This window comes from Cydia splendana, chromosome 2 (assembly GCF_910591565.1).
Source record: "Cydia splendana chromosome 2, ilCydSple1.2, whole genome shotgun sequence".
Lineage (NCBI taxonomy): Eukaryota > Metazoa > Arthropoda > Insecta > Lepidoptera > Tortricidae > Cydia > Cydia splendana.
Window position 1 is genome coordinate 20918698 of NC_085961.1, and position 15108 is coordinate 20933805.

The 15108-nt window shown below is 37.7% G+C and overlaps 1 long non-coding RNA gene across 1 annotated transcript in view; it reads left to right on the top strand.

Moving 5' to 3' along the window:
- The first annotated feature begins 1624 nt into the window (after positions 1 to 1624).
- LOC134805529 (uncharacterized) overlaps positions 1625 to 15108 on the top strand; it is a 71672-nt gene continuing 58188 nt past the window's right edge. The window contains exon 1 of the long non-coding RNA XR_010146311.1: positions 1625 to 1715. This is a non-coding gene — a long non-coding RNA (uncharacterized LOC134805529). The remainder of the gene's footprint in view (positions 1716 to 15108) is intronic.

Sequence of the window (15108 nt, forward strand, 5' to 3'; positions counted from 1 at the left end):
ACCTGCCTCTACTTGAGCCAGGCCTTATTAATTGTTAGCCGACACAGAAACAATTAAGGACACCTGTGTGCTGCGCTGGATCTGTAAGTCTTTTTTATAATATCTACCACACGCGTGACTAATCTAAAGCCAGTCAAATCAAATACTTAGGTAACTGATGTCAATGTAATATGTATCAAAAATATAAAATACCTATTATTTATGTTTTTACGTAAAGCACAACAACACATAATTCATTTTCATTTTCCGAATTACCAAATGAGAACCAAAATTGCTCTTAACCCTTTACCAGGCTGACAATTCAAAAATGACAATCGAATGTCAATCTTACTCATCGAAAATAGAACTCATGTTTGAAGTGCCGTATGTGGGAAATATATATCCCTTAGCCTGGTAAAGGGTTAAACTGTTTATTTCTAAAAATAAGTTTTCTTTTACCGAAACAGAAATTACAGCTTATTGAACGAAAACGCTTATATAAATCATGGCAAAAACGAGGGCTTGACAAAATTAAACATAGACTAATGTAACCGATGAGTAAGTAACATAATGTCAAAGAGAATAGAGTGTATAGAGACGGATTGTAAGTAACATATTGTCAAAGAGAATAGAGTGTATAGAGACGGATTGTCAAAGTAAATTATGTAGCCACTGTAAATTTACTACCATCTTTCGACAGAACATAAAACTGTTAGAACGCCATTTGACTCTGATCCTTATTCTTTCACTGATATGTGTTAACTTAAATATTATATTACAATCATCTACTCGACTATAGGCCAATGGTATGGTGCAATCCTTTCGAGCGATGGCGCCATAACCTTCAGCCTACTCTCGAGTAGATGGCGTTAATATTAATATTTAACAAGTTAACACATATCAGTGAAAGAATAATGATACAGACAAATGACAATAACTCTCTATTTCAAATGCTCTTTGATTTTGTCATAAAAGATACTAAAATTTACAGGGTAATAGATTAGGTACAGGTCTTCTTCGTCTTTTTGGACAGATTACTTAATTGGTACGATTCGAAGGAAACACAATACTACATCTACATCTGTGTGCAATAAAATATCAATCAATAAGATAATAATAATTAAGGTTATATACCGTAACTTTAGATCATATTGGAACTTTTTTTATTCTTCTGCATTAGGTACTTAACATTAATTAAAATTAACTGTAGACTTTACTTAATATAGGAAGTATAAAAAACATAAAACCGGCTTATTTACTTCTTAGCAGCAATTCTCATAAAACTGGAAAACTAATTAAGTACACAATTTTATGTGTACAATTATTTAAATTTAGTGTCGTATTTTTCCAGTATTTTCAATCAGAGATTTACATCTAGGTACCTACACCATCTCATCCAGGAAATATAAAATGTCCAATAAGACGATCTTCCTCGCAGAGTTTACAAATGGTCCATCATTCGAACTTTGTTGTTGATTTTTGATCAACTTCTTGGTTAGTTTGTTTGCTCGACGTTCTATTTTTAGAAATTAGTTACTCAAGTTAATCTAGTATGAATAAACTGCTATTATATTAGCATTATAATAGCAAGTAGAGAAACAACAATATAATAAAACCTAAGTTTGCGAGACATTGCTCAGTTAACACATTCACTGCCCCCGACGCACATGTGCGTCCACTGTCATACAAGTTTGTTCCTAGGCCACGCCCCCTGGCAGTGAATGCGTTAACATATTGTAATGGGGTTTAAAACAGACCTATACTTGTCATAAATAACAAAGGAGCTTTTTGGTAGAGGCACACCCAAACTTTGAATGTTAATGATCTTAAGACGAGAAAGTGGTACGTTTGACGTTGCATTAGCGAACAAAGCATGTTGAAACTAAACCTAGGCCCGCCTTTATCTTCTGCGATTGTTACAAAACACAAAGCTTAACGAACTAAAAGCTTTCGCTGGGTGTTTACGCGGTCGGTCTTTAGGATTGTGGGTTCAAACTTCCAACTATCTATTCAACAATTACAAATAACATAGGTAGATAATTTTCTTGGTCCATGTTCAGCAATGAAATGCATAGTTACTTGAAAAGGTTTTTAGATATTCATCCCCTAAAGGGATGGAAGGGAAAATGGGGTTGAAGGTTTTTAATGGCACGTACATAATACGGCCGAAGTTGCAGGTGGTTGCCACATAAATACTATAATCACATTTAGCCATGCACACTGTTAATGTACTTATTTAGTTGTAGGTATTAACTAGAAACATTAAGAGCAACCCCGAACAGTGTTACTGGCCTATTCGGATTTCGAGATAATCACAAGATCTTGAGACGATTTAGAGATCAACTAGATCTACATTAGATATCGACTAGATGTGACTTGGATATCTAAGTCATAACTTATCGAAATCGTTCAAGAGGACCTCCAGAATCGCGGAAACGTCAAATTTGACATATCTATCTTACAAATATCTTTAAATTATCCGTATCGTAACTTGTTGAAGTCTAGTAGAATTCTAATTCATTTTCCGAATCGAGCCGTTAGTAACGAGACAAATCGTGTTTTAAATTACCACATTGAATTAACATTCGTAATGCGTGCGCAGTTGAAACAACAACATTATTGCGGCCATTAAAAGCGGTTCCGCAAACCATATATGCGTGTACACTATAATACTCAAGATAACGCAAACCCGAGACTGCGCTCACAGCGCGCCTGATGACGCGGATTCAATTAGTATGGCGCATGTAACACGCCACCGTGGAGCAGGCATTGCGCTGCGGTAGTCCACGCCCGCGCTACTTAACGGCCGTTGGTGGAAGTGAGGAGCTGGTGAGATCACGTTTTCTTGTAAACAGCACCAGACTTTACACTGTTGGTAATTAAGAGTAAGAGTTGGTTACATTGATCTACGTTTTTTAGTGTTCCGTACAAAACTTTGTTCACGGAACACTTATGGGACCACTTTGGTCTTGCAAATCAGTGCGTTTTTCTCAGAGACCGTTTGACGTAGATACCTAAAATTTGGAACAGTTATAGCAATTACTACCATTAACATTTTAAATAAGTCAATACCGCTTATTTCTTATTTTAAGGGGGTGAGAGGGATAACCTGAACTTTTTTTATTTGTAAAAATCGTGTGGGGTACCATTACAAAGCTTGCATAAACTTTAGGACTGACTTTGACTTCATTTTAGACTGCAGTAGTTTCGATGAAAAATGCATTTAAAGTGGCAAGTTTTCATAAAAAAAATATCCTCTGCCTTGGCGATTTTCGCAAAAACCACCTATCCCTAGCTATCTAACAGGCAGCTTACCAGACAATAACCAACTAAAACGAGCATGGAGACGGCGGGAAAATTATCCGGATAACCTTCCATTTACTAGTTTTTTGACTGCAGCCTGATCTTAGGTTACTTAGGAAATCAGTACTTAGTAAGTCTGTACTTTAGGTACAATGATTGTCCTATTACTTTAAAAAAAAAACTTAATCGAATAGAAATACGTTTAAAGTTGGAACGGGATTTTTCACATATTTAAGTCATTTAGTAAATTTGTTTGTGGCATATATGTGCATAGAGTTACTAAATCTTAGATAACTAGATAAAATAATTTAATATTTATTTAATCTATCTGTATTTCTTTTCCCTAGTTCCCCTAGTCCGTTTGGCCCAGTGTTTGATTGGTAGAGATTGTCTTATGGCATTAAGTCCGCAATTTGTACTTTCTTGTATTGTAAAATACAGATTACACAATAGTACGAGTACATTACGATACAATAGGGGATATTACTGCAATGTTCTGCCGCCAGAGTGCAGCACTACCGACGCAGTAAATTCATAGACTAACTTATACATACTGTGCCTTACACTGTTTTTTGACAAGTTTTCACATACAATAAAATATGACATTGATATATCAAGGCGGTTTGTTAACAAGGGACTACCGGTAAACGCGAAAATCGAATTTTAGCTATCTGCCTCTTTATCGCTCGAATATGCAAGAGTGATAAAGAGATTAGATAACGAAATTTCGATTTTCTTGTTTCGCGGTAGGCCATGTGTCAATGTGGTTTGTTTACTGTATGTGCCACAAAGGTGCCACCTACGCAGAGCTTTGCCTAATATTCCCTATTGCGAAAAATTGGAAATTCACAACAAGTGGCGATAAATTAAATCGTACAACGTTTCACAGTACATATATTCGAAATAGTTACGTAATGAGCTAATTATCGCACTAGTGCGATAAACTAGCACCATTGTACTGTAAATAAATAAATACGTGTTACACGTACAGTAAAAAATTTAAACACCTAAGTAAAGGTTTCTACTCCCTGAAGAGTAAAATGGTCTCGTAGCAGTATTCCATAACTTAGCAATACGACGTTTGAAAGACGGCTAGTAATTCCATTATCCCCCCAAAACACGAGATAATTAGATTCATGTTTCGGCCGGTACCTACACAAGGAACCTCAAAAATACGTGAGTAACTAGTTCTGGACTTGGTAAGTTTGTATCGTGAAATAAATACTCAACAAGCTTCCCAATTGACGTTTTTTAGTACTGTATCGACTTGCTGATATTTATGGTCATGCTATTTCGATAAGGTGATTTATTTTTCACGAGCTTGAAATTTGTAAACTGACTCTAACACACAAATTGCAACATTGGTAATAAATATAATCTTTCTAAAAATATACATGTATTTTAGATTTATTTATTTTTCATCTCAAGTTAGGTTATTTATAATATGAATATAAAAGTAAAATATAAAAACACTTACAAAACGATAAAAAATACATATAAACACATTATAAAAAACCTAACCTAGGGTGCTGCCAGCAGCGGGGCAAGGCCCAAGCTACCGGTGGTTAGGGCCGCAGAGAGAGGAACCGGCGGACTATCCGCGCCGTGTCCAAGATCACCGCCTTCTGCGTCTGACCCTTGATCCAACCATCTAGCGAGAGTCTCTCAAGATGTTGGTCGAGACTCTTCGCTATTAGACCGTTCACTGAAACGACTATCGGGACAATGATCGTCGAATCAACATCCCACATGGCGGTTATCTCGTGAGCCAAGTCTAGGTACTTACTGGACTTGTCCTTCTCGGCCTTCACGAGATTCTCATCATGGGGGATGGTGATGTCAACGAGCACAGCCCGACGTTGCGATCGATCTATTATCACTATGTCAGGCTTATTGGCTACAATAGTCCTGTCAGTGATGATAGATCGATCCCAATAGAGCGTGGCACGACCATTCTCGAGAACAGGCGCAGGTAAGTACTTGTAGTACGGTACTTCGCGGTCCACAAGGCCATATAGAAGAGCAAGTTGCTGGTGAATAATCCTGGCTACGAGATTATGTCTGTGCAAGTACTCGCCGTTAGCAAGATGAGAACACCCGGAAATGATATGCCTGAGTGACTCTCCGGGACGGCGGCATGCCCGACAAATGTCGACCGTACCGTCCTTCAGGATATATTTCCGATAGTTGTTCGTCATCATCACTTCGTCCGCAATTGCACAGGCAAAACCCTCGGTTTCTCCGAAGAGGTCCCCGAATCGTAACCAGTACACCGTCGCGAGCAGATCCACATCGGGTCCCGTGAGGGCCTTGTAGAACCGCCCGTGTAGCACCTTACTCTCCCATGCCGCTTTGCGATCCGCAGTACTTAGTACCACAGGTTTGCGCCAGTTCTCGTTTGCCAAGGAGAGCGGCGTGAGGTTCCTGTCTACTGCCACCACATCACGATGCATCCCACACTCGTTGTTAAGGAAATAATTCCTGAGATTGTACACCTCGCGGTTATGGAGATCCTTGGCGTTTAGGAAGCCTCGGCCTCCACACTTCCGTGGGATGTACAATCTCATAACTGACGAGCGTGGGTGTAGCATGCGATGTGCAGTGAGAAGTGACCGGACCCTCCAATCCAGGGCGTCCAGCTCGGTCTGAGTCCACCTTAGTATGCCAAAGGAGTATGTGAGTAGGGGCATTACCCAGGCGTTGAAGGCGCGCACTTTATTGCCTCCTGACAAAAGACTGTTAAGGACTTTTGTGAGACGACTGAAAAAGCGCTCCTTCACCGACCGTCTAATACCCTCGTCCTCAATACCCAACGACTGTGACATACCAAGGTATTTATAGGTTTCTGATTCAGAGATAGTCTCAGAGAGTTGTAAATTTGTTGAATTTACAACCCTCCCCCGCTGTACATACATAACCGCACATTTATCGACACCAAACTCCATGTTGATGGCACTACTGAAAACTTCGGTGATTTTCAGTAGCTCCAACAAGTCTTGGCTATTTGGTGCAAATAATTTGAGGTCATCCATGTATTTATTATTAAAAACACATTGTACCCAATTTGTGTACGGTACACCAACCTTGTTAGTCAAATGTGATGGTTATATGTACCTACATATGTTGGCTGTTATGGTTGATGGTTATATGTGAACAAATTGGGTACAATGTACGTCCGAGACGTCCTTCTTAAATTATTATTCGAACGAGCGAGCGAAGCGAACGAAGTTCTTACATTCGACTTGGGACACGCGGCTGGCTAGGGGCACGTCCCGGCATTTCGATGTTTTTAAGCTGAACTATCAAACTATCAGAGGATAGTTTGATACTCAAGAACTTAAGTAAATTTGTTCTAATTTAAATGAAATTGGGTAAACGTATAGTTGAAGGCATTATATTTTAGTCATTAAATTATGAGCAGGCTCGATCAAGGGGTTATTGAGCTAGAAGAGCTTAGAAGGCTAAAAAGCTATTTGTGAGGGGTCTTGCTATTCTGGTCATCTTTTTGCAAGGAAGTATGGTCGAGTTTGGTATCAAATGAAAGTGCTCGGCTTGCACTTTTATAACATCGTTTTTAAATTTACCATTTTGAAATAATTAGCAAGATAAAAATAAACATATTAATATAGAGATTTGACACTTGACAGGAAATATTTCGGCTTACCACAGATACAGTATCAGTTAAGGGCTCCACAGACCTTGTAATATATCCACGCGATTTTTGATCCATTGCCGCCTATAGTGGGACATAAAATAGTAGATATTAAATAAAATGGAACTCTAAAATTTTCATACTATAGTCGGTCAAACAAGTTTGTCAGTAGAACAAGGCGCGATATTCAAATTTTCTATGGGAGGATAACCCTTCGCGCCTACATTTTTTAGCCGCTTTTTTCTACTGACGGAAATGGCTTGACAGACTATATAAATTGTTACCATGTGTAAGCATTTTACGTCAAAAATGTGACAGCTATGTCGTAAGTGGCGCCCTTATTTATTAACCGACTTCCAAATCTCAAAAGGAGGAGGTTATCAATTCGATAGATTTTTTTTTATGTTTGTGACTCCATATCTCCGTCATTACTGGACCGATTTTGAAAATTCTTTTTTTGATTGTACGTATATGCATACAGATTGGTCCCGTTTTTGTCAAAACCCAGTTCTGATGATGAGATCCATAAGGAATCGAGGGAACTCCTCAAATCTTAAAGGCATACATAATGATTTATTTGTTTTATCAACAAAGCAAGCATATACATTCAAAAAAGTGACATTTGATGAAGTGGAACTGCTGATGATGATCAGAACGGAACCCTTCAACGAAGCATACCTAGTTCACGTTTGGCGATTTGTCCTCTTCGTTATGTGTGTTAAGCCAGTTAAGTTTTTGAGCCACACTTTTGACAAGCTCGAGTTCTGATGATGGGATCCACGAGGAATCGAGGGAACTCCTCAAATCTTAAAGGCATGCGTATAGAGATTTTTGTATTTTCATCAGAAAATCAATCATTTTCATTAAAAACTGTCGCATTTGATGAAGTGGAACTGCTGATGATAATCAAACGGAACTCTTCAACGACGCATAGTTCACGTTTGGCGATTTGTCCTCTTCGTTATGTTTGTTAAGCAAGTTAAGTTTTTAAGCCACATTTTTGTCAAGCTCGAGGTCTGATGATGGTATCCATTTATCCATGAGGAATCGAGGGAACTCCTCAAATCTTAAAGGCATGCGTATAGATATTTGTGTATTTTCATCAGAAAATCAAGAATTTTCATTAAAAACTGTCGCATTTGATGAAGTGGAACGATTATGATCAAAACAGAACTCATCAATGACTACACTTTTGTCGATATCGGATTTCGATTTTGACCGTGATCCTCACAGAACCGAAAAAAAGTGGGTTAGGTTAGGTTAGAACTGCGAGCCTTACAGAAACGAAATGCTACTAGAAAAGTGGTTTTGGTTAGGTTCGAACTGCAATCCTCACAGAACCGAACTGCTATCATAGAAGTGGGTTCGTGAGGCTAAAACTGCGACCCTTACAGAAAAGAAATGCTTCCTACTAGAAAAGTGGGTGGTTTTACCTCCTTTTCTACATAGTGCACCATCTATGTACAATAATTTTTCACCGGCCCCCATATAAGTCTGTATTTTTTTCTCTTGTTTCTGTTCATTTTATGTTGAACTATACGAGTAAGTAGGTGCAACAAAGTCAATCGCTCTATATAATTTTTGGCAAACCGCGAGTTCTCAGTTCGGGGCGAACTACTAGTATATTTTAAGAAGATATTGAGCGGTTATCAGAAGGTAGGTGAGTAGTTTGGGTTATCAGACCTATTTTCAATTGTTTTATTAGGATATGACAGTTAAATCCGGATCTTTACTAAAAAAACGCTCTATCAACTCCAATTCAATGCAGATTACAGCTTCAATATTCAATTCGAGATCTACGCTGCTGTTTTCATTTCCGGAGCGGACGAACTAGATGACTAACTAGATTTATCATATTTTTAAATTCAGAATATGAATAGAGGCGCTATTAACTGAGCAGTCGCTTAAACTTGAAGTCGTTCTTTTTATGAGTCTGAATACTTCGTTAATTTTATTTGTTTGCTTTATTTTTAATAAAATATTAAATTAGAAACGTGACTGAGCTGACATAAAACAGCTGTAAGTACCTACACTGTAAAGAATATTGTTTACTTTCATATTTCATTACGCTCTCGGTCGCCTATATAATAAGAATAATAATAAGCGTAGGGATGTGACGCTGACGACTCCATCGCCCACTAATTTTACCCGTGTACTCAGTCAATGCAGGGCAGTTTGTGGCGAGGTGTTGGGGAGTGTAGCGACCCCACGCCACGTACTGGGGGAGTCCTGTCACTCGATAGGTGGGAAGATCTTATCAGATTCTTCTGCCTCTGCCGTGCCATAGACGGCCGCCCAGGGTGGAGTCGCGAGAGCTGCGTTCTCGAGTAGGGTAGAAGTGGAAACGTAAGTAACGTAAGTAAACGTTGGCTCTATGTTTAAAGTCCTGTGACACCTTTCTACCTTCAGCTCTCATACCGGTGTTGCCCTTGAGTACTCTAGATGTCGCTTTTTGTGGGTGGCCATCATGTAGGGGCTGTGCCGGAAATGAAATTTCATACCGTTTTATTAGACAGGCGTCCGGTTTTTTTATCCCATAGCCCAGTATTTAGTCCATCGTTGTCACCCAATAGTCTCCCTTCAACTCTCAATTGATAGCATAAATAAATAAATAAATAAAAAAGCTTTATTTCTTCCACACATACTTCAAACAAAATAGATATATAGGTAACATTAAAGTAAAAGATAACTTAAAAATTAACTTAAAAGATATGCTTTCGGGTAAAAGCCTTTTTTTTTATTGATAGCATATTATACGTATATTACAAAAGTATACGCAATATTTTCTGTTACCTCATAAGAAAAGTGGGTAATCAATATTAATAGGATATTCCCACGTACACCACAAAGGTCCTGTAACGAAGTGAAATAGCCAAATAAGAAGGTCTTAATGTCGCAGTTAGATACGAATCCTCCCTTGTGAATGCCGGGTCATTAGCGCTATGTTATTGCGAATTACCGTAAGACTCCGGCGTGGGGATGTTCCTCATTTCATCTGAATTTTCCTTATGTGTAATAGCAATTTTCCAAACAGTTTAGCTACATTAAATTTTAGGTGTGTACACAACTTACTCGAGCATTAATCGAACGGCAATGCAAGCAAACGTAGAGGGTTGCCGAAACACGTGTGTACAAATAAATTATTATTATTAAATTCGGAAATGAACTTAGCGCGAGTTTCGATGTTGCTCGGTTGAAAAAATCTCATATTAGCAAAATCGCCTAGGAATGAACGAATTTCATGGGAGGCAGAAACGAGTTCAAAATCTTTTGACTTGTTTTATTGATGAATTGTGCTTATGTTTGTGATCGGCCCGATTCGAACTTTAAGATACGTCAATTAATAGACCAGTGTGAAATGTGACGATTCTTTAAACAAAGCATTGATGGTTTTTGGAGCGTGCCCATAATAGGGTCAAAAACAAAACTGTGTTCGCGTCTTTCCTGTAGACATACACAAGAGTTAAGGACTAGAGAAAACTAGCGTGTTCGCGCGAACTGTACATTTTTCTCTCCTGTGGGCAATAGTTAACAGCTTGTGGGCATGTAAGTAATGATTTTATCACAGTTCTCTGAATAAAAGGAGGACCTTTTCACGTGGATAAGGGTTAAATAAGAAAATTAACCTTAATAGTCCTTAACTCTTGTGTATGTCTACAGGAAAGACGCGAACACAGTTTTGTTTTTGACCCAATAATATCATGACAAAAGTAATCAATCACCAATATACTTACTCGTACACTGATATAAATAAATATAAAAATAAATATTAGGGGACATCTTACACAGATCAAACCTAGCCCCAAACTAAGCAAAGCTTGTACCATGGGTACTAGGCGACGATATACATACTTGTATAGATAAATACATACTTATATACATAGAAAACAACCATGACTCAGGAACAAATATTAGTGTTCATCACACAAATAAATGCCCTTACTGGGATTCGAACCCAGGACCATCGGCTTAGCAGACAGGGTCACTATCCACTAGGCCAGACCGGTCGTCAAAGAATGTATAAGAATGACATCTAAATTATGTAATTCCGATATCGTGCATTTCGTTCGTACTTGTATTGGCGCGGGCGAGACGTGCAAAATGACATCGTTCAGATATCATTCTGATGTTAGTGTACGTTCGAATTGGCCTGGAAGTTGTTGCAATTAGTATTATTAGTAATAATTATATAAAATAAAAATATTAACGACTAGTATGTTATAATGTTATAAATATATGTGTATAGTAATCAATTAATGTTTTAAATACTTAACGCAAAATTCGAAAAACTATTATAAAATTTACAAAGTTTACTGGGTGACATGGACAAGGGTCCTTAAATCCATCACGCACACCGATCTTATTTAGATAAGTAGTTGGCAGCGCCGGAAGGGCACCCTGCTTAGTTCGCTTGACTGATTGCTACTAATGAACGTCACGCTTTAATCCCCAATCCTAAAATCTTTTTTAGTACCCTTTAGTGCTAATTGATGTAACCTTGAATGCTGCTTCGATTTCGCGTTTTAAAAGGGTTAATGGCAACTGTTAATCAAATCGGCGGACGGGGCTTAATTCGTACCGGTTAAAGAGAAATTAAAAATAAAAGGCTGATCTTTTTTGGAACGAATTCTAAATGTTGCCGTAACAATCGGAATTAAGTAATTCGCTTAGGGATTTACTAATTGGGTTCGTAAAAGTGTCTCTTATCGCAGTCTATTGCCACGTCGTACATTTTACAATTTTTGGCGGGTCTAAAAGCAATGTAATTAGGTTTCCTTCCCTCGAAAAGAAAGGATGTGTCTATTTTTCTGTCAATGCCATGTCAGGGCCCTCTCTCTCGGGAAGGCGTGTAGGTATTAAATTAAAATTAAAATCAAATACTCAAGTTTGCAATCTCTAAGAGCATTATATACCCCTAACACCTACTAGGACTGCTAACAATGATACGATTAAAGAGAGAATCCGAAAGCTTTTGTAATTATATCATTATTAAGTACCTTTCTATATTATGGGACGACTTGAACACCTTTATCAGTAACTGGTCGGAAAAAACTACTTGAACTCTGAAATAGTCAATGATACTCTTATGGCACACTTATTGAAAGAAATATAATAACAATAGTACATTACTACAGAGGCCGGGACGAAAGGGGTTGCCGGCCGAAGACATATAGACGGCCGAGCGAAGCGAGGCCGGCAGGTCTGAGCGCCGGCAACCCCATTTCCCGCCGAGGTATGTATAGTGCTTTTCTCAAACATGCAATGAAATAAATAAAATAAAAAATCCACGAAACCCAAGTTTTATTTATAGAAAAAACTAAAAGTAAACTACACCCAAAATATAACCAACACGTACATATATCATTATCACGCGTATGTTTTACACGAGTCGTGTATTTTTACTACCCGTATATTTTCATGTATCTTTGATTTTTTCGCCTTGTATCCGTCTGACTGTTGTTTTGTCACATAAGTTTACATAGTCTTTCATGTTGATATCATGTTTCACATACATCGTTGCTTTATGCATGGAGTAAATAAGTATAATTTCCACAGTGTTGACGAGTTTGTAGTTACATTCATTTAAAATATGCCACAAAACTGTTTCTAATAAACTGTAAGCCATTTTTCTTAGTTTCTCAAATAATAAAATTGCCATAAGCAACCATATACATACTTCGTCTTTGACTTGGCGGCAGAGGCAGCAAGTTATTAAAATCAATTCTGCTTACGCTGCCAATTCCAACACCTACGATTACAATTAATATTAATTTCATTATTTCGTCGGAACTCATATTAAAGTCAAAAAATCAACAACGCACCATAAATCCAATAAAACAGAATGAATATTATTCAACTTTACCTCCATAACAATTTAAAAAATATAACTACGCGTGTTTGAGTAGACCTCTTTACCGCTAACGTTTAGATTAAATATTTTAAATGTTTTTATTTGTGTAGTTAAATTTATAATTTTATTTAAAATTATAAAATTATTGAATGTATTATTTATTAAGTTCATGTTGATTTTATACAAATAAAACTGCAAATTATAGCAAACATTGTTTTTTGTTTTTTTTCTATAGGCGTAGTGGCAGAGTGTCATTAAGAACCATAAAGCAAATACTGCCTCTAGTTTTTTTTAATGGATGAATGCCACGATGCTGTGTCACAAATATCTGTGAAATGAAAATTAAAAAATTGGCCAAGTGCGAGTCCGACTCGCACACGAAGGGTTCCGTACCATTATCTATAAAAACGGTCACCCATCCAAGTACTTAAGTCCCAGAGCCCCACTTAAGTCTTTATTTTATTGTTTTTAGTATTTGTTGTTATAGCGGCAACGGAAATACATCATCTGTGAAAATTTCAGCTGTCTAGCTATCACAGATCACGAGATACAGCCTGGTGACAGACGGACGGACGGACGGACGGACGGACAGCGGAGTCTTAGTAATAGGGTCCCGTTTTACCCTTTGGGTACGGAACCCTAAAAAGAGGACTTTGCCGGCCTAGGCCTGCAAGATGTGTATGAAATTCCATTAACGACCTTTTGTTCTAGCCGCACCTGAAACGTCATACTTCGCAGCCTATTATAAGGAACATAACATCAATATTTCATTGCATGTTTGAGAAAAGACTTTTATACGATATAAAAAAGGCAACATACTGAAACCTTATAAGCAATATTTATAAATGATTTACTTATAGTACAAAAAGTACATTTTGATAATTTACGATTGAGTATCTAATATTAAATTTCGACGACACGATAATATCGAATTGCAAGGCTAGTTCTCACTGGGAAATGGAATGGAAAGCTTAAGGGTTCATTCATTGAACACAGTAGTAACGGTCGGCCACTAGAAAGCACTTCTTTGTGCATTTGACAGCAATACCCGAGCGCGATGTACGTAAGCAGTAAACCCGGTATTATGAAAGTTCAGTGCCTGTTTCTGATAGTGTTGTACAGGTACTAGGTGCTTGTTGTGTTTAGTTTATGTTTATTTAAAGTTTAGTTTTACTAATAGTTATATAATACAAAGAGTTCCATGAAAAAATACAGGTTAGGTACACTGACAGCCATATACACAAATACCACCGCAATGTTGTCCCGAGAGTTAAGAAAATTGTATGATCTTACGTAACGTCAAAGCAAAGCAATTTTGTTATATAGGGAAGTACATAAATGAAAGAACTTCTGTACAAACAGTTTTTATTGGTTTTGAGTGTAGTTTACGATCAGCATATGGTTTCAATCCATTAAAGGATGAATGACGTTAGACCGGGCCGTGTCCGAGCCGGAGCTTCCGGCAGGTGATCACGTGATGCTTTCCATAGAAAACGATGCGCCGCCGGAAGCTCCGGCCCGGTCTAACGTGAGTCATCCTTAAATTCCTTAAACGTAGTTTAGTGGCCGTCCAAGAGTTACGATGCTCGTAATACCTACCTAGGTCCTAGACTAAATTATATATAAGAAACAAAGGTACAAAGGCAAATATATGAATATCTGTCTATCACAAGCTATCGGTAGGTAACCAAGATGCACGAGACGTATCTTTGCATCTGTTTCTAATTTGCTACAAACGAGAAGGTATGTACGTACCACTTCGTTATTGTTGTTAGTATTTGGAAGCGTGCGCTTCCCAAAATTAGATTAAATCTTAAACTTACCTACTGTCTATCGCTGAAATGCGAGATGAGTATTTTAAGGTGACATTCAGAAATGAACATTTGTTTCTGTGTCATGGGTGTTTTTTATGTATTTAAGTATTTATATATTATATAAAGCCAAGCCTGAGTACCCACAACACAAGCCATCTTGCGCTTACTGTAAGGCTTAGACAATTGATTGGTATAAGAATGTCTAGGTATATTGTATATTAACAAGTTATCGCATTAATGCCACTGAGCACAAACCTAAAATTTGTAAGATCTTTAACTTCTTGTCTTAACCAATGTATCTGACATGAGTCGTTGCTACGTTAGGGAACGGGCGGTAACAGTGATTCATTAGAAGTTTCACCAAGACTTCAGGCTAGTTGACAATGTAAATAGTTCGAGAGTTAAGTTTCTAGAGCGTAAAGCTTTCCGGCATCTAATCGACACGTTGCTGATCATTCGATCAGACATCATTATTAAAATCCATTGCAAGTCCTAAATAATTTTAGGTA